This window comes from Schistocerca cancellata, chromosome 7, assembly GCF_023864275.1.
Source record: "Schistocerca cancellata isolate TAMUIC-IGC-003103 chromosome 7, iqSchCanc2.1, whole genome shotgun sequence".
Taxonomy (NCBI): Eukaryota; Metazoa; Arthropoda; class Insecta; order Orthoptera; family Acrididae; genus Schistocerca; species Schistocerca cancellata.
Window position 1 is genome coordinate 118,289,096 of NC_064632.1, and position 19,353 is coordinate 118,308,448.

Consider the following 19,353-nt stretch of genomic DNA (forward strand, 5'->3'; position numbering starts at 1 on the left):
GCACGGCGCCAAACACGCATACGACCATCATTGGCACCAAGGCAGAAGCGACTCTCATCGCTGAAGACGACACGTCTCCATTCGTCCCTCCATTCACGCCTGTCGCGACACCACTGGAGGCGGGCTGCACGATGTTGGGGCGTGAGCGGAAGACGGCCTAACGGTGTGTGGGACCGTAGCCCAGCTTCATGGAGACGGTTGCGAATGGTCCTCGCCGATACCCCAGGAGCAACAGTGTCCCTAATTTGCTGGGAAGTGGCGGTGCGGTCCCCTGCGGCACTGCGTAGGATCCTACGGTCTTGGCGTGCATCCGTGCGTCGCCGCGGTCCGGTCCCAGGTCGACGGGCACGTGCACCTTCCGCCGACCACTGGCGACAACATCGATGTACTGTGGAGACCTCACGCCCCACGTGTTGAGCAATTCGGCGGTACGTCCACCTGGCCTCCCGCATGCCTACTATACGCCCTCGCTCAAAGTCCGTCAACTGCACATACGGTTCACGTCCACGCTGTCGCGGCATGCTACCAGTGTTAAAGACTGCGATGGAGCTCCGTATGCCACGGCAAACTGGCTGACACTGACGGCGGCGGTGCACAAATGCTGCGCAGCTAGCGCCATTCGACGGCCAACACCGCGGTTCCTGGTGTGTCCGCTGTGCCGTGCGTGTGATCATTGCTTGTACAGCCCTCTCGCAGTGTCCGGAGCAAGTATGGTGGGTCTGACACACCGGTGTCAATGTGTTCTTTTTTCCATTTCCAGGAGTGTATATTTAGTTTACCAAGTCTACAGTCACAGAGTATATACATATATATAACACTATAGATAAATAACATAAGTACAGAACATATTAAGAAATGAATTAGATTGCACACGCACTGAGTGCAGAACATATTAAGAAATGACAAAGTATATACGCAATGAGTACAAAATATATTAACAAATGACATAAAGTGCACACGCACTGTATAAGTCTTTAACATTTTCGGGAGAACTGATCATATTAACAAATGAAATGAAGTGCACACGCACTGTGTAAGTCTTTAACATTTTTAGGAGAACTGATCATATTAATAAATGAAATGAAGTGCACACGCACTGTAAAAGTCTTCAGCATTTTTACAAGAATTAAACATATCAAGGAGTGAAATAAAGTGCACACGCACTGTAGAAGTCTTTAGCATAGTTAGGAGAACTGATCATATTAAGAGATGAAATAAAGTGCATACACACTGTATAAGTCTCTAACATTTAACAAGAACTAGGAAAGGAATGGGAAGGATAGCATCATGGTTGTAGCACAGTAGGTTGCACGTAGCTGCACTGAAAGTCCATATCTTTCTACAGAAGCACAACACCAAGTGAGACAATCTGAAGTTCTCTTCCCTGATGTATTTATCAGTGTAGCTAAGACACTGAAATGTTGTATCAATATTGTATGTTATCACTTTGGTAAAACATTAGGTACACCAAACAGCAGGGCCATAATTACATCTCCTTCGGTCAGAGTGCTGGACAGCTTGATGTCAACATCACATTCTGGTAGAATCCATCTCTTAAATCAATGTAGAATTAGTGCACAAATCAAATATAGTGCTCCATGATCATGAGGATGGGCAGGACATACGGATATTGCAGTAAATGCTGGTAATTTGGTCAGAAGGTGAAAGACGTTAAGTCTTATGCTAGTCATCATTCAGAATTACGCTAGTGTATCAACCGATTTGAATAATTATTGGCACCCATTTGCTAGTTACTAAACATTTATGTAGTATGTATGGAGTATTACACAACATTATTCATAAGTCATCTCATTACAGTAATTATTGGCATTCGTTGGCTATTTACAAAGAATTTATGTAGTATGTATGAAGTATTACATAACATCATTCATAAGTCATCTTATTACAGTAATTATTGACATAGCATTTATGCAGTATTATAAAACATCATTCAGTATTACTCAGAAGTCATCATTAAAAACAAGAGTTATTGCGTGTAGCATCAAGCTGTTAGTGTTTGTATATGATATCATGCAAGTGACATAAGACATATTTAAAATGTAAGACATTCTAACTATTACTCAAGGCCTGTAGTCCAATAATACATAGACATAATGGAATTAATACATCAAAAAAATTTGCATTATATTTAGGACTAGAAATATATCTTAAACTGGTAGCATTATTTAGTTGCATACTGGTAATAGTTGGGACTGGTAATAATTTTTTTTTCTTGTGTGCTAGCAATGCATTGCATTGGGATCGATAGTCAATTGCTGGGGCACGAAAATATTTGCTTTTGACTTATTGGTGGAAATAAGGATTAATAACGTCATTCGTCATGAGTCAGCTGCAGCAAGGTTATGAAACAAGTAGAGTATATGTGATCACATTCATGAACGATAGACACAACTGGGTAAAAAAATGCAAATACTAGAACAGGTTTAATAACTATCTGCTGCCGCGTGGGATTAGCTGAGCGGTCTCCGGCGCTGTGCGGCTGGTCCCGGCGGAGGTTCGAGTCCTCCCTCTGGCATGGGTGTGTGTGTTTGTCCTTAGGATAATTTAGGTTAAGTAGTGTGTAAGCTTAGGGACTGATGACCTTAGCAGTTAAGTCCCATAAGATTTCACACACATTTGAACATTTTTGAACTAACTGCATGTAGCATATTAATATCATGAAAAGCTTCTCCTGGAAAAAATAAAAAACGGATTATTGACCTGAAAGAAAAAATGTATATTATGCTGAAAAGTAGTAAACTTAAAATGGTAATGGTAGGTAATGGTATGTACTCTAGCTGTCTTTCCCAAAACATTCAGTCATTATACTATGCGACATAAGGCATACTGTCAAAAGGAACTGCAACAAATACTTAAATAACTACATAGCATTTCTTAACTAACAGAAAATATATAAACTTCATCATTATCACGATCTGCAAAGAAAAAACTTCATTATTCATATTACCATATTCTTCATACAACTATTCATCATCATTTAATATCATCTGCAAAAAATAGACACTTCATTATTCATTATTCATATTACCATTTACTTCATACAACTATTCATTATCATTCATTATTTCATATATTATAGAGTTTCTTACTTCTAGCATATTTCATCACTAAAATTAACATGTGTCTTTCTGTCTGACAGCCTGTAATAATCGCCTCGTATTCTGAAAGAAAAATAATTAGTTAAGACTGCTATTACACAGTGTGTATAGTATAGTCTTGTTAATGCTTGTTAATTCTGATCCATTTACTCTTCATGACAAGGTATTGCATTTTCTTTCTTTCATTCTGATGGTAATATTTCCATTTCATAGTAAACCACTGTGGTTGTATAATTTATTTCTTTTACATGGTTTTGCTTTTACCTTACACTACAACGCTCAGGCACCGCCATCGCTCCCCACGACTGGCGCAGGCAACTTCTTACACACGACTCCTAGCTACTACTTACTCCTACTGCCACACAGTTCCTACTGCATACACACTGCTCTCTGGTCTGAGATTCTCTTATAGCTTACATATCGCAGGCAGTGTGTGAGCAGTCCATCGAAATTACATCTGCTCGAAAGTGCTAGTAAAAAATTCCTTAGTCGTGGACCTCTTACAATTTCTTTCCAGTTTTTGAAAACATTGGATACAAGTTACACATCACAAAAGACAGTGTACCGTTTTACATCTATAGTTATTGAATGTTTGGGAAAGTGAAAATGTACACTGAGTGTGCCGTATCAGAGTACAATTTAAATTTTAATGCTGGTAGAAAGTTACATTGTCATTTAGGGTAACTGCACACCAGTCTTAAAAAACAGTATTTTCCGTATGTAAATCATTCTGGGTAAACTTAGATCGTACCAGAAAGAAATGAGATGTTCAAAAGAAGTAAAAACAAATGTGTTAATTCAGTATTGTACGTTTTATTTTCAAGCATGAAGATATTTGTGTTCACTACCGTTGTTCAACTTCAACCACTGTTCCCAGACGCTCTCTTCACAGCCAATGCAATTAAAGGATAATCAGAAGCCTAACACTTTTATGAGGGTGGAAAGATAACTGAAATGCTAACTAGAAATCACAGAGGTAATAAAACTGTTACTTGTGGTACAAAATAATGCAATTAAATGTAGCAGCAGCCATATGAAACAAAAGTTGTAGATGTTACAAAGATACTCTGACTGGTAAAGAGTTACCGCAATCGACTGCAGTCATCTGAAACTTCACGAACTAAAGAGCAGCATCGAGCGAGCAGCGACGCCTGCTATGCCCAATAGGGGGCGATAAGTGACAGCTCCGCCCCGGCAGTGTACTGAGCTCTGCGTTAAAGCGCGTACAGAAAAATCCGCCCCAGCCACAAGGAAATCGTCTTTTCCCTCCCTGAGTAATTTTCTTGTGTTTTGGCACAGCTTCATTCAGTAAGCGCCAAAGTGTCGCTGTTAAAATTCCGAGAGCGTAGGTTCCTAGAAGTGTCAGCCAATATACACTCCTGGAAATTGAAATAAGAACACCGTGAATTCATTGTCCCAGGAAGGGGAAACTTTATTGACTCATTCCTGGGGTCAGATACATCACATGATCACACTGACAGAACCACAGGCACATAGACACAGGCAACAGAACATGCACAATGTCGGCACTAGTACAGTGTATATCCACCTTTCGCAGCAATGCAGGCTGCTGTTCTCCCATGGAGACGATCGTAGAGATGCTGGATGTAGTCCTGTGGAACGGCTTGCCATGCCATTTCCACCTGGCGCCTCAGTTGGACCAGCGTTCCTGCTGGACGTGCAGACCGCGTGAGACGACGCTTCATCCAGTCCCAAACATGCTCAATGGGGGACAGATCCGGAGATCTTGCTGGCCAGGGTAGTTGACTTACACCTTCTAGAGCACGTTGGGTGGCACGGGATACATGCGGACGTGCATTGTCCTGTTGGAACAGGAAGTTCCCTTGCCGGTCTAGGAATGGTAGAACGATGGGTTCGATGACGGTTTGGATGTACCGTGCACTATTCAGTGTCCCCTCGACGATCACCAGTGGTGTACGGCCAGTGTAGGAGATCGCTCCCCACACCATGATGCCGGGTGTTGGCCCTGTGTGCCTCGGTCGTATGCAGTCCTGATTGTGGCGCTCACCTGCACGGCGCCAAACACGCATACGACCATCATTGGCACCAAGGCAGAAGCGACTCTCATCGCTGAAGACGACACGTCTCCATTCGTCCCTCCATTCACGCCTGTCGCGACACCACTGGAGGCGGGCTGCACGATGTTGGGGCGTGAGCGGAAGACGGCCTAACGGTGTGCGGGACCGTAGCCCAGCTTCATGGAGACGGTTGCGAATGGTCCTCGCCGATACCCCAGGAGCAACAGTGTCCCTAATTTGCTGGGAAGTGGCGGTGCGGTCCCCTACGGCACTGCGTAGGATCCTACGGTCTTGGCGTGCATCCGTGCGTCGCTGCGGTCCGGTCCCAGGTCGACAGGCACGTGCACCTTCCGCCGACCACTGGCGACAACATCGATGTACTGTGGAGACCTCACGCCCCACGTGTTGAGCAATTCGGCGGTACGTCCACCCGGCCTCCCGCATGCCTACTATACGCCCTCGCTCAAAGTCCGTCAACTGCACATACGGTTCACGTCCACGCTGTCGCGGCATGCTACCAGTGTTAAAAGACTGCGATGGAGCTCCGTATGCCACGGCAAACTGGCTGACACTGACGGCGGCGGTGCACAAATGCGCAGCTAGCGCCATTCGACGGCCAACACCGCGGTTCCTGGTGTGTCCGCTGTGCCGTGCGTGTGATCATTGCTTGTACAGCCCTCTCGCAGTGTCCGGAGCAAGTATGGTGGGTCTGACACACCGGTGTCAATGTGTTCTTTTTTCCATTTCCAGCAGTGTATTACTGTCTGCAACGCATATCTCCCCAGAAGACTGCGGAGGTAAAATTTGGGAGTTCAAATGCTATTCATCTTAAGGACCGGAGGTAACAGTTGTGAGGATAATTGTTATAATCAATTCATCATAGGCGTACAACGACTAACGTAAGGAACGTAAAACTCAGCAACGCATTTCGGGAGTCAAGCTCCTATTATCATCTGGCTGTCTGTTTTACCCCTAAATCAAATTGCACTTAAAAAGCACACAAAGTCATAAAATAGAAACAAATAAATTTATTCGGACGTAAGGTACTCGTCTAACTGTAAAAACGGCTCGACATACCCGAAGAACTTGAAATAGCAATACACCGAGATAGACCAGATAATGCAGGCCTACTCCTACTTAATGCACAAACGGGTGTTAGTGTAATGCTTTCTTCAATGGTTTTCTAGTTCTTTTTTAACACTTTGCCGTCCCCACGTCTCTACAAATTTATTCGCTTGGCGCCGGCAGCGCTAATGCCGATTACTTGGCTTGTCGCCGGCCGCTTGTCACCTTTCCGTTGATGACAGGGTTGAAACGCATTGACTTTTGCAGGCATTAATTTTCCGGAAATCCTCTACTTTGCAGTACCGTTCCACAAACTCGAATATTCTTTTCAAGTAACATATCTGCAAGTTCTACACTGTTATAATAATTATCCGTGTAGATGTGATGCCACTTTCTATCAGAAGGTGTCAGTAGTTCCATCACTGTTCTTGCTAAAGGCTGTCCAGCGCCGGAATATATCTCGAATGAGGAAAAGTATCCCGCACACGAATCACACAGCATCCGAATGAGTATGCCGTATTTCGTTATTTTCGACGGATTGTAAACTTTAAAATTTAAACGTCCACGCCACGGTATCATTCCTCCATCAATTTAAATGTTTTGACTTAGATTAAACGTTTCTTTAAACTTTTTGGAGAAATAATCAATTACGGATTGCACTTTGACAAGCCGATCGGCATGATCCGATTTATTGTTGTTGTCGGAAAAATGTAAAAACGATAATATTTGTCTGAATCGGTTTCGGGATGTCGTTTTGCGAAATATCGGTGTGTCTATCAACGGATTCGTTGACCAATAATCATCGATCCTTAGTTTTTTTTTTAATTCCCGTAAGGCTAGAAAGGCCAAACCATTTTCTAAGTTCGGGTTCTGTAAGGTTGACAAATTTGGCATTTTTTAAATCCAGTTTCCTTCTATTGCAATTTTAACCGTAGCACTTGTTGGTTTCGCTGCTAATGTATTAAAATAGATCGTTCCCAATATATAATTCTACGATATCCTCGACGCTCTGTGCATCTTTTGGCAATATCGATCCTCGGTAAATCAAGAGAGGAGGAGGAGATTTAGTGTTTAACGTCCCGTCGACAACGAGGTCAGTAGAGACGGAGCGCAAGCTCGGGTTAGGGAAGGATGGGGAAGGAAATCGGCCGTGCCCTTTCAAAGGATCCATCCCGGCATTTGCCTGAAGCGATTTAGGGAAATCACGGAAAACCTAAATCAGGATGGCCGGAGACGGGATTGAACCGTCGTCCTCCCGAATGCGAGTCCAGTGTGGTAAATCAAAGTCTGACCTCTGTGCATTGTCTTCTTCGTCTGATTCAACCAAATCAGTTGGCAACTGCAGCGTTCGCCGAATTCTCCTTGGACGTATTTCACTATTTTCCTTCGATTCTGCTTCACTTTCATTTTCTGGTATCCAGTGTCTTCTTCCCAATCGGCCAAGTTGTCCGGAACGCCAGACGAGACGTCCGCGTATTCATCGTAAATAACCCTATTGTCTCTTTCGTACGCAGCGATGAAAGGGCACAAGTACTTATAAAAACAAAAAAAACTTGTTGACGTGTGTAACTTATTGTTACCTAAACAAAACACCAGCACAGTGCAAAAGATACTAAACTGCAGTCGCCGGCCACTGAGCGATACTTTGCACACGACACCACTGCGGCGTCGCCGGCCGTTGACCGCTATTTCGCGCACGATACCACTGTGGTGATGCCGGACGGCGTAGTGTTAACATTTGTATATGTGAGCAGTTTGGCTAGATAACCATTGGTATGTTAGCTCTTCGGGTCTCTTGTAACGTCTCTGGAATGCGACTGAGCGTATGTTTGCTCAGTGCAGTATGTTCGGAGCCGCGCGCGTGTTTACTGAACTAGCGGGTGCACGTGATGGCAGGTGGTGGTACTTGTAACTGACGTAACTGATGTTACGGTAAAACCGCACCGACCAGAATTGCACCGCAGCAGAGTGGCGCGTCACGACGCGAGCAAATATACAGGGTTATTACAAATGATTGAAGCGATTTCACAGCTCTACAATAACTTTATTATTTGAGATATTTTCACAATGCTTTGCACACACATACAAAAACTCAAAAAGTTTCTTTTAGGCATTCACAAATGTTCGATATGTGCTCCTTTAGTGATTCGGCAGACATCAAGCCGATAATCAAGTTCCTCCCACACTCGGCGCAGCATGTCCCCATCAATGAGTTCGAAAGCATCGTTGATGCGAGCTCGCAGTTCTGGCACGTTTCTTGGTAGAGGAGGTGTAATCACTGAATCTTTCACATAACCCCACAGAAAGAAATCGCATGGGGTTAAGTCGGGAGAGCGTGGAGGCCATGACATTAATTGCTGATCATGATCTCCACCACGACCGATCCATCGGTTTTCCAATCTCCTGTTTAAGAAATTCTGAACTTCATGATGGAAATGCGGTGGAGCACCATCCTGTTGAAAGATGAAGTCGGCGCTGTCGGTCTCCAGTTGTGGCATGAGCCAATTTTCCGCGGGCTACGCGTGAAAGTTGCCCGCGCGCGATCTTCGCCCACTGCAGGCCGACCCGTTGATTTCCCCTTACAGAGGCATCCAGAAGCTTTAAACTGCGCATACCATCGCCGAATGGAGTTAGCAGTTGGTGGATCTTTGTTGAACGTCGTCCTGAAGTGTCGTTGCACTGTTATGACTGACTGATGTGAGTGCATTTCAAGCACGACATACGCTTTCTCGGCTCCTGTCGCCATTTTGTCTCACTGCGCTCTCGAGCGCTCTGACGGCAGAAACATGAAGTGCGGCTTCAGCCGAACAAAACTTTATGAGTTTTTCTACGTATCTGTAGTGTGTCGTGACCATATGTCAATGAATGGAGCTACAGTGAATTTATGAAATCGCTTCAATCATTTGTAATAGCCCTGTATTTGTATGAAATCTATGGGACAGAGGAACTGGCGGTGCAGCTCTGCGAGGCAGATTTCACCAACTGGCCGACTGTGACGCGGCGTCGCGTAGTGGCGTTGTTGTTAGTGCGGTAAAGCAAGTCTCGTGGCACTGCATGTCATTCACAAAACAAAAAAAAAGTGTGTGAAATCTTAAGGGACTTAACTGCGAAGGTCATCAGTCCCTAAGCTTACACACTACTTAACCTAAATTATCCTAAGGACAAACACACCCACCCATGCCCGACGGAGGACTCGAACCTCCGCCGGGACCAGCCGCACAGTCCATGACTGCAGCGGCTAATCCCGCGCGGCATGGCATTCAGACAGTACCTCTTTGAAGTGCGAAAAGAAAGTTTGTTTACCAAAATGGGGTTATACGAGGAAAAGTTAATTGCATGTACGAGGGCCGTTCAGAAAGTAACCTCCGGTTGATTTAAAAAAATACACCAAGTTAAATAAAAATATTTTAATATATACATCTTACAACTACATCTTTGCACTATTTTTCTACATAGTCTCCATAGCGATTGAGGCACTTCTCGTATCTCTTCACAAGCTTTGAAATTCCTTCTGCATAAAAATCACCCGCTTGTGCCTGGAGCCAGCCTGTGACCGCATCTTTGAGCTCTTCGTCGTCATCAAACCGCTGTGACCCGAGCCATTTCTTCAAATGCATGAAGAGGTGATAATCACTTGGCGCCAGGTCTGGGCTGTAAGGTGGATGGTTGATAACGTCCCACTTGAAGGACTCAAGAAGGGCCGTTGTTCTGCGAGCAGAGTGAGGACGGGCGTTATCGTGCAAAGAAACGATACCGGAAGTCGGCATACCACGGCGTTTGTTCTGTATAGCCCGTCGTAACTTTTTTATTGTTTCACAGTACACGTCTTGATTAATGGTCGTACCACGTTCCATGAATTCAACCAACAACACCCCTTTGGCATCCCAAAACACCGTTGCCATCAGTTTTCTGGCAGAAAAATCTTGCGAGGCTTTTCTTGGTTTGGTAGGCGAATTTGAATGTGCCCACATCTTTGATTGTTCTTTTGTCTCAGGGTTCACGTACTTAATCCAGGTTTCGTCACCGGTCACGATTCTGTTTAACAATGGTTCTCCTTCGTCCTCATAACGTGACAGAAAGTCTAATGCAGAGGCCATTCTTTGAGTTTTGTGGTGGTCGGTAAGAATTTTGGGCACCCATCGTGCACAGAACTTACGGTAACCCAATCTTGCTGTCACTATCTCGTACAAGAGAGTCTTAGAAATCTGTGTAAAACCAGTAGACAACTCCGACATTGAGAAACGTCGATTTTCACGAACTTTTGCATCAACTGTCTGAACGAGTTCGTCAGATACCAATGATGGTCTACCACTCCTCTCTTCATCATGAACGTTTTCTCGTCCACTTTTAAATAAACGTACCCATTCACGGACAACTCCTTCACTCATAACTCTTGGTCTGTACACGGCACAAAGCTCACGATGAATAGCTGCTGCAGAATATCCTTTGGCTGTAAAAAACCTTATGACAGCACGCACTTCACATTTGGCGGGGTTTTCTATTGCAGCACACATTTCAAACTGCCACAAAAACTAAACTAGCGCAGGTACGACGTTCACTCGACCACGGCTTGATGCCGACTGACCTGTTGAGTGCGTGAACGCACAGATGGCGTCGCTACTCCCCCCACAACCCGCACTGTGACCGATCGGAGGTTACTTTCTGAACCGCCCTCGTATAAGTGGCTTTGAGTTATATGACCGTCAAAATGTACAACATACACAGTGTTCCCGTAGTAGCGTGCAAAAATTTAACAGGACATAGAGGATACTCCACTGAACAATCTGAGATACGGAATTTGGAGTCGGAGAAGCCAGCTTAAGGAGACATGGAAGTAAACTTGTACACCGCTTTGTCTAGCATTAGTGTTTTCCAGCTTATTTACAGCTAACATGCGTACAGGTTTACATGTACTGTGCTGTTTATTTGCATGTACAATCTTTATTCCCTGCAAGGAAATAAAGAGGACGAGTCTGATTACTAGGCAGTCATGGTGCAGGTTTTGTTTTTACTTTACTTGTCCATAAGTGGCTCTGTTGTATCGTATTTACATTGTCCTATGACGTGCTATGAATCAACGGCAGACCCAATCATTACTCAGTGTTATTCAGACATACAGTACAATACAATGAAGCAGGTCGGTGGATTGGAAGGGGAGGGCCTATTCCATGGCCTGCGAGGTCATCTAACCTGAATCCCCTTGTTTATTTCCTACGGGGATATATAGTGTACGTGGTAGGGGGAGAGGGGGAAAGTGGATTTGGAGACGGAATTAGTTGCCAGAATAGCAACTGTCAGTGATGCGATTTGAACCACACCGTGGATATTTGCAGGGTGCGTCAGAATCTTGTTGACCTATGTCATGCTTGCATTGAGGTTGACGGCCGTAAGATACAGTAAAAATGGTACGTTCATTGTGTGAATGATGGTATTTTCAGTTAAGTGCAACTAATGTAAATAAACAGGTACACAGTTATGTGCTTTTATTCCTATTACCTTATTAAACTGGCTTCTCCGACCCTAGGTTCTCTATCTCAGATTGTCCAGTGGAGCAACCTCTATGTCTTGTTAAATTTTTGCACGTTCTTAAGGAAACACCCTGTATATATAGGACCAGAAGAAGCAAAATTTGGAAAGAAATTGCGAAAGAAATTTGAATAAACGTATGATTACCTACAAATAACAATTTGTTTATTTGTGAAACTTTAAATTAGGTCTTCGTTTTTTACTATCACGTTTTTTACTAGTCACTCTTTTTTGTGGCTCATTATGCTTAAATGGAAAAGAAAGAAAAGAGAAAGCACACGTTTGTAATATTATGGGAACTGGATATACACCTGTTCTCCTTTTCTACCTTGTCTCTGTCCATTTTACCCTCATTCTTTCTCTGTCCATATCCTCCCCCTCCTACCTCTCTCTTCGTCATCTCCCCCCGCTCTCTCTGTCCAGTTTGCCCTCTTCTGTTCTATCTCCTCCTGCCCCCTATCTCTCCCTCTCTCTTGGCCCGTCTCTCCCTCAACCTTTCCCTGTCCATCTTCTCTCCCCCCCTTCTCTCTCCCTCCTTCTCTTTCTGCCCCCTCTCTTTGTGCAGGTGGCGCTGGACTCGCATTCCGTTCAAACCTACATCCGGACATCCTGATTTTTCGGTGATTTCCGTAAAATCGCCTCAGGCGAATGCCGGGATGGTTCCTTCAAAAGGACACTGCCGACTTCCTTCCCCATCCTTCCCTAATTCGATGGGGCCGATGACCTCACTGCTTGGTCTCTTCCCCCAAATCAACCAACCAACCCTCTCTCTGTCCACCTCCGCCTTCCCGTTCTCTATGTGCATTCCCCCCACCCCTCTGTCCATCTCACCTTCCCGCCTCTCTCTGACCCTCAACCTTGTTTATTGTTATTGCAAAATGTCTAAACATTTATTAAAATAATGCGTAAAAATTTGAAGTATATTAGAAAGATACATTTCGAGGTTTTTTGTAACAATATTTTCCCTTTACATGTTGCATATATATTTATATATCATACGTATTAAAAATATAAATATATTAAAGAAGTAGGTACCTAAAAACACGCCTAAATTACAATTCAACGGTGTGTGAAACTTTCAAAGCAATCGGTCAAGAATTTTCGTAGATTAACGATATTGAACAAATGGATATTTACATTTTTATTTAGATAGATGACTACGTGCTTACTATTACATTTTTACTACTTATTTTATCTTTGACGACATCCCCTGTTTGTCATGTTCTTTTGCCAGACCAAACTACTAGCGGGGAACTGAAATAATCCCATACCTGGATAGCATTATTCACAAAATTGCCTCCTATATGAAGAGGGTGTCGATACTGTATCTCTTCAGTCTCTTCATTGTCAAACAACACTGTACTGAGTCTGAGAACATAGTGCAAGACAAAAGTGGCAAGAATCACGCTCTCTATATGTTCCAGACTGAAACAGATCTTGCGTCAGTAAATCCTAAATTTTTGGCACAATGTAACAAAAGCGTTTTCTGTAACTCTTCCCACTCTGTTATGTCTGTAACCGTCTACTTTTTTCGATTGGTCATCAAACTGTGATCGAGGATAAGGTCTCACGAAATAGGTTATTAATGGAAAAGCTTCGTCTCCGAGAATCCTCGTGCCCGGAAATTCTTTTGGGCCTCGTATATTCAAGGTATTTGTTTCCAGTATTGTTGCTAAATCTGACCGTGAAAAGATCCTCGCATCGCTATTCTTCCCTAGATCACCAACGCTGGCATACGTATATTTATAGTCAAAATGGTTCAAACGGCTCTGAGCACTATGGGACTTAACATCTATGGTCATAAGTCCCCTAGAACTTAGAACTACTTAAACCTAACTAACCTAAGGACATCACACAACACCCAGCCATCACGAGGCAGAGAAAATCCCTGACCCCGCCGGGAATCGAACCCGGGAACCCGGGCGTGGCAAGCGAGAACGCTACCGCACGACCACGAGATGCGGGCTATTTATAGTCTTCTGGCTCACACAACAAAGACATTATTGTCATATCGATGTCACTTTCGCCCATTTTGCTTCGAGGTTTCCGAACGACTTAGATACAAAACTTGCAAAGTATTGTTGTGCTGCTGCAGTTCAAATGCGATAAATAGAGTCGCACCGTGCTGCACGGCTATGCTGCAGTGTAGTTCCACTCACAAGGGAACCTCCAGATTGCGACCCTCCAACCCCCCCTCCCACCCCTCCGAGTTTAATGATAAGATGGCCCAGTGAACAGCCCGTCAACAACTGGACACAGATCAAGCATAAAAACGGGAAAAAGGCGTACAAAATTGTGGAAAAAGAAGCAAAATCGGAACAGTTAACAGTCCAAGCCCAAGATAATACTGATCATGCCGTTGTAATAGGGGGTGGCTTCAACTTGCCATGTTATGGCATCAAAACTGGTGCCAGAGACAGGGAATCATGTGGCATTGTTCTGGGTGTCTTGTCCGAAAATTAGCTTGAGCAGATAGTTAGAGAACCAACTCGTGAGGGTTACATCTTAGACATCCTGGCAACAAACAGACCTGAAATTACCGAATCAGTTAACATAGAGGAAGGTATCAGTGATCATAAGGCTATGGCATCATCTATGACAACGGGCCCTACAAGGAATGTTAAGAAAGGTAGGAAGATATATTTGCTCAGCAAGGGTGACAGGATACAAATTTCAGAATATCTCAGCAGTCAGCATCAAATATTCGGCGATGAGGACAAAGATGTGAACAACAAATGGAAAAAATTCAAATGCGTTGTTCAATATGCCCTAGTCAAGTATGTCGGGAGTAACGTTATAAGGGATGGGAAAGATCCACCATGGTTTAATAGCCGTGTTAGAGAAGCGCTACGCAAACAAAGAGCACTTTTTCTCAGATTCAAGAAAAGTAAAAACCTAGCCGACAAACAAAGCTGAACGAAGCGAAAATGAGAGTAAGGTGAGCAATGAGAGAAGCGTTCAACGATGTCTAAAGTAAGATGTTGTCAACCGACCTAAGTAAAAACCTTAGAGATTTTGGTCGTTTGTAAAATCAGTAAGTGGGTCAAAATCATCTATTCATTCCCTCAGCGACCACACCGGCACCGAAACGGAAGATAATAGAGAGAAGGCCGAAATATTGAATTTGGTCTTCCAAAGTTGTTTCACGACGGAAGATCGTAACACCATCCCTCCTTTCAATCGTCGTGCGAACGTCGAAATGGCAGATATTGAGATAACCTATCGCGGACTTGAAAAGCAGCTACACTCGCTTAGTAGTGGAAAGGTTTAAGGACCAGATTAGATACCTATAACATTCTATAAAGATTATGCGAAAGAACTTGCTCCCTTTCTATCAGTAATTTATCGTAGATCGCTTGAGCAACGAAAGGTACCTAACGACTGGAAAAGAGTGCAGGTCATTCCCGTTTTTCAGAAAGGCAGTAAGACAGATTCACACAATTATAGACCTATACCGTTGACGTCAATCTGTTGTAGAATTATGGAACATGTTTTATACTCAAGAGTTATGACGTTCTTGAAAAATGAACAGCTCCTGTATAGAAAACAACATCGATAACGCAAACAGAGATCCAGTGAAACAGCTCGCACTGTTCCTCCACGAGACACACAGCGCAATGGACAACGGCGTTCAGGTTGATGCCGTTTTCCTTGGTTTCGGTAAGACATTAGACATTTCCCGCATTGTCGTTTAATGAAAAAAATACGAGCTTACGGAGTATCGGAGCAGACCTGCGATTGGATTCAAGACTTTCTTGCAGATAGAACTCAACACGTCGCTCTTAACGGAACAAAATCGGCAGATGTAAAGGTAATATCCGGATTACCACAGGGAATTGTGATAGGACCGTTGCTGTTCACATTATATATAAATGAACTAGTAGAAAACGTCGGATGCTCTTTAAGGCTATTCGCAGATGATACAGTTGTTTATACCAAAGTAGCAACGCCATAAGATAGTAAGAATTTGCAGAACGACATTCAGAGAATTGATGAATGGTGCACACTCTGACAGTTGATTCTGAACGTAAATAAATGTAACATATTGCGCATTCATAGGAAAAGAAATTCAGCTACACTACTGACGACAAACAGCTGGAGACAGGGCCTGCCGTAAAATATCTAGACGTAACTATCCACAGCGCAGCGACCTTAAGTGGAATGACCATGTTAAAGAGATAGTGGGAAAGAAAACACAACACTCAGATTCACCGGAAGGATCTTAAGGAACTGTAAGTCTCGGTCCAGCACACAGTTTTAATCTGCCAGGAAGTTTCATATTAGCGCACACTCCGCTGCAGAGTGAAAATCTCATTCTGAAAACATCACCCAGGCTGTGGCTAAGCCATGTCTCCGCAATATCTTTTCTTTCAGGAGTGCTAGTTCTGCAGGTTTCGCAGGATAGCTTCTGCAAAGTTTGGAAGGTAGGAGACGAGGTACTGGCAGAAGTAAATCTGTGAGGACGGGGCGTGAGTCGTGCTTAGGTGGCTCAGATGGTAAAGCACTTGCCCACGAAAGGCAAATGTCCGGAGTTCGAGTCTCGGTCCGGCAAACAGTTTTAAACTGCCAGGAAGTTTCATGTCAGCGCACACTCCGCTGCAGAGTGAAAATCTCATTCTGGAACTGTAAGTCATTCACGAAAGAAGTGGCTTATAAGGCGCTTGTTCACCCGATTCTTGAGTATTACAGGGTGTTCCAAAAATGACCGGTATATTTGAAACGGCAATAAAAACTAAACGAGCAGCGATAGAAATACACCGTTTGTTGCAATATGCTTGGGACAACAGTACATTTTCAGGCGGACAAACTTTCGAAATTACAGTAGTTACAATTTTCAACAACAGATGGCGCTGCATGTGATGTGAAAGATATAGAAGACAACGCAGTCTGTGGGTGCGCCATTCTGTACGTCGTCTTTCTGCTGTAAGCGTGTGCTGTTCACAACGTGCAAGTGTGCTGTAGACAACATGGTTTATTCCTTAGAACAGAGGATTTTTCTGGTGTTGGAATTCCACCGCCTAGAACACAGTGTTGTTGCAACAAGACGAAGTTTTCAACGGAGGTTTAATGTAACCAAAGGACCGAAAAGCGATACAATAAAGGATCTGTTTGAAAAATTTCAACGGACTGGGAACGTGACGCATGAACGTGCTGGAAAGGTAGGGAGACCGCGTCAGGAACCACAGAGGGCAACGCGCAGCTAGTGCAGCAGGTGATCCAACAGCGGCCTCGGGTTTCCGTTCGCCGTGTTGCAGCTGCGGTCCAAATGACGCCAACGTCCACGTATCGTCTCATGCGCCAGAGTTTACACCTCTATCCATACAAAATTCAAACGCGGCAACCCCTCACCGCCGCTACCATTGCTGCACGAGAGACATTCGCTAACGATATAGTGCACAGGATTGATGACGGCGATATGCATGTGGGCAGCATTTGGTTTACTGATGAAGCTTATTTTTACCTGGACGGCTTCGTCAATAAACAGAACTGGCGCATATGGGGAACCGAAAAGCCCCATGTTGCAGTCCCATCATCCCTGCATCCTCAAAAAGTACTGGTCTGGGCCGCCATTTCTTCCAAAGGAATCATTGGCCCATTTTTCAGATGCGAAACGATTACTGCATCACGCTGTCTGGACATTCTTCGTGAATTTGTGGCGGTACAAACTGCCTTAGACGACACTGCGAACACCTCGTGGTTTATGCAAGATGGTGCCCGACCACATCGCACGGCCGACGTCTTTAATTTCCTGAATGAATATTTCGATGATCGTGTGATTGCTTTGGGCTATCCGAAACATACAGGAGGCGGCGTGGATTGGCCTCCCTATTCGCCAGACATGAACCCCTGTGACTTCTTTCTGTGAGGACACTTGAAAGACCAGGTGTACCGCCAGAATCCAGAAACAATTGAACAGCTGAAGCAGTACATCTCATCTGCATGTGAAGCCATTCCGCCAGACACGTTGTCAAAGGTTTCGGGTAATTTCATTCAGAGACTACGCCATATTATTGCTACGCATGGTGGATATGTGGAAAATATCGTACTATAGAGTTTCCCAGACCGCAGCGCCATCTGTTGTTGAAAATTGTAACTACTGTAATTTCGAAAGTTTGTCTGCCTGAAAATGTACTGTTGTCCCAAGCATATTGCAACAAACGTTGTATTTCTATCGCTGCTCGTTTAGTTTTTATTGCCGTTTCAAATATACCGGTCATTTTTGAAACACCCTGTATGATCCCTACCAGGTACGACTGATAGAGAAGATCCAACGAAGAGCGGCGCGTTTAACCACGGGATCGTTTAGCTAGCGAGAGAGCGTTACGGAGATGCTAAGCACTGGCAGACGTTACAAGAGAGACGTTGTGCATCACGGAGAGATTTACTAGTGAAATTTGGGGAGAGAACTTTTTAGGAGGAGTCAGAAAACATATTACTTCCCCCACATACACGTAACGTATTGACCATGAGGAGAAAATACGAGAAAATAGAGCCAATACAGAGGCTCAACGACAATCATTCTTACCCCGAACTACTCGCGAGTAGAACAGGGTTGGAGAAATCAGATAGTGGTACCGAAAGTACCTCCGCCACACAGCATTAGGTGGCTTGCGGAGTATGATATAGATGAGATCGAGGAAATTTGAATAACCCCAGCGTCGTGGTTATGTCGTCACGGTGTTGGCCGACAAAGGGGGAGATCCGTGTTCAACTCTCCCTCGTGCCCATTTTTTTTTTTTTTCACGAAATTATGAGCTGTCCTCCCGGTCACTGACGCGTCTGTTCGCTGTATTTAAACTTTTGTCCGTGTCGTGGTGTAACATCTGTTTGCAACATCGAAGTGTAAGGAGGTGAACTTCAGACGTACTTACCTTCTACTTGTTCTACACAAGTACAACATTTTACGACTGTTACATTCCGTTTAGGAAGTTTTGACTTTTGAATTCCTTTGCTGCAACCTAATTTACACCCGTTTGAGAGGTCAACGCGGCATCTCGCCTGCTCTTACTGATCGTCACATTCACCGGTAATATATTATTACCATATGAATCATATTCTGTAACCATTGTGTTGTAAGACAACAGAAGGAGAACAAACACAACAATCACTTGACGTAAAGTTCACAATATTGTGAAAAAAAGGGCACCTGTGAGATTTCAACACGAATCTCCCGCTTTGCAGTCCAACGCCGTGTCCACACAACCACGACGCCATGATTATTGCAATTCACTCGATGTTGCACATTTTGTGCTTGGGCGTTTCATTGTTTCTATATTTTGCTTCTTTTCCACAGTTCAGTACACCTTCTTCCTATTTTCATGCTTGATTTGTGTTCAGTTTCTGAGGGGCTATGGCCGGCCCTGTGGCCGAACGGTTCTAGGCGCTTCAGTCCGGAACCGCGCTACTGCTACTGTCGCAGGTTCGAATCCTGCCTCGGGCTTGGATGTGTGTGATGTCTTTAGGTTTAAGTACTTCTAAGTCTATGGGACTGATGACCTCAGATGTTAAGTCCCATAGTGCTTAGAGCCATTTGAACCATTTTTTTTCTGAGGGGCTATCAACTGGGCCATTTTACCATTAAATCTGACGAGGGTGCGATGGGA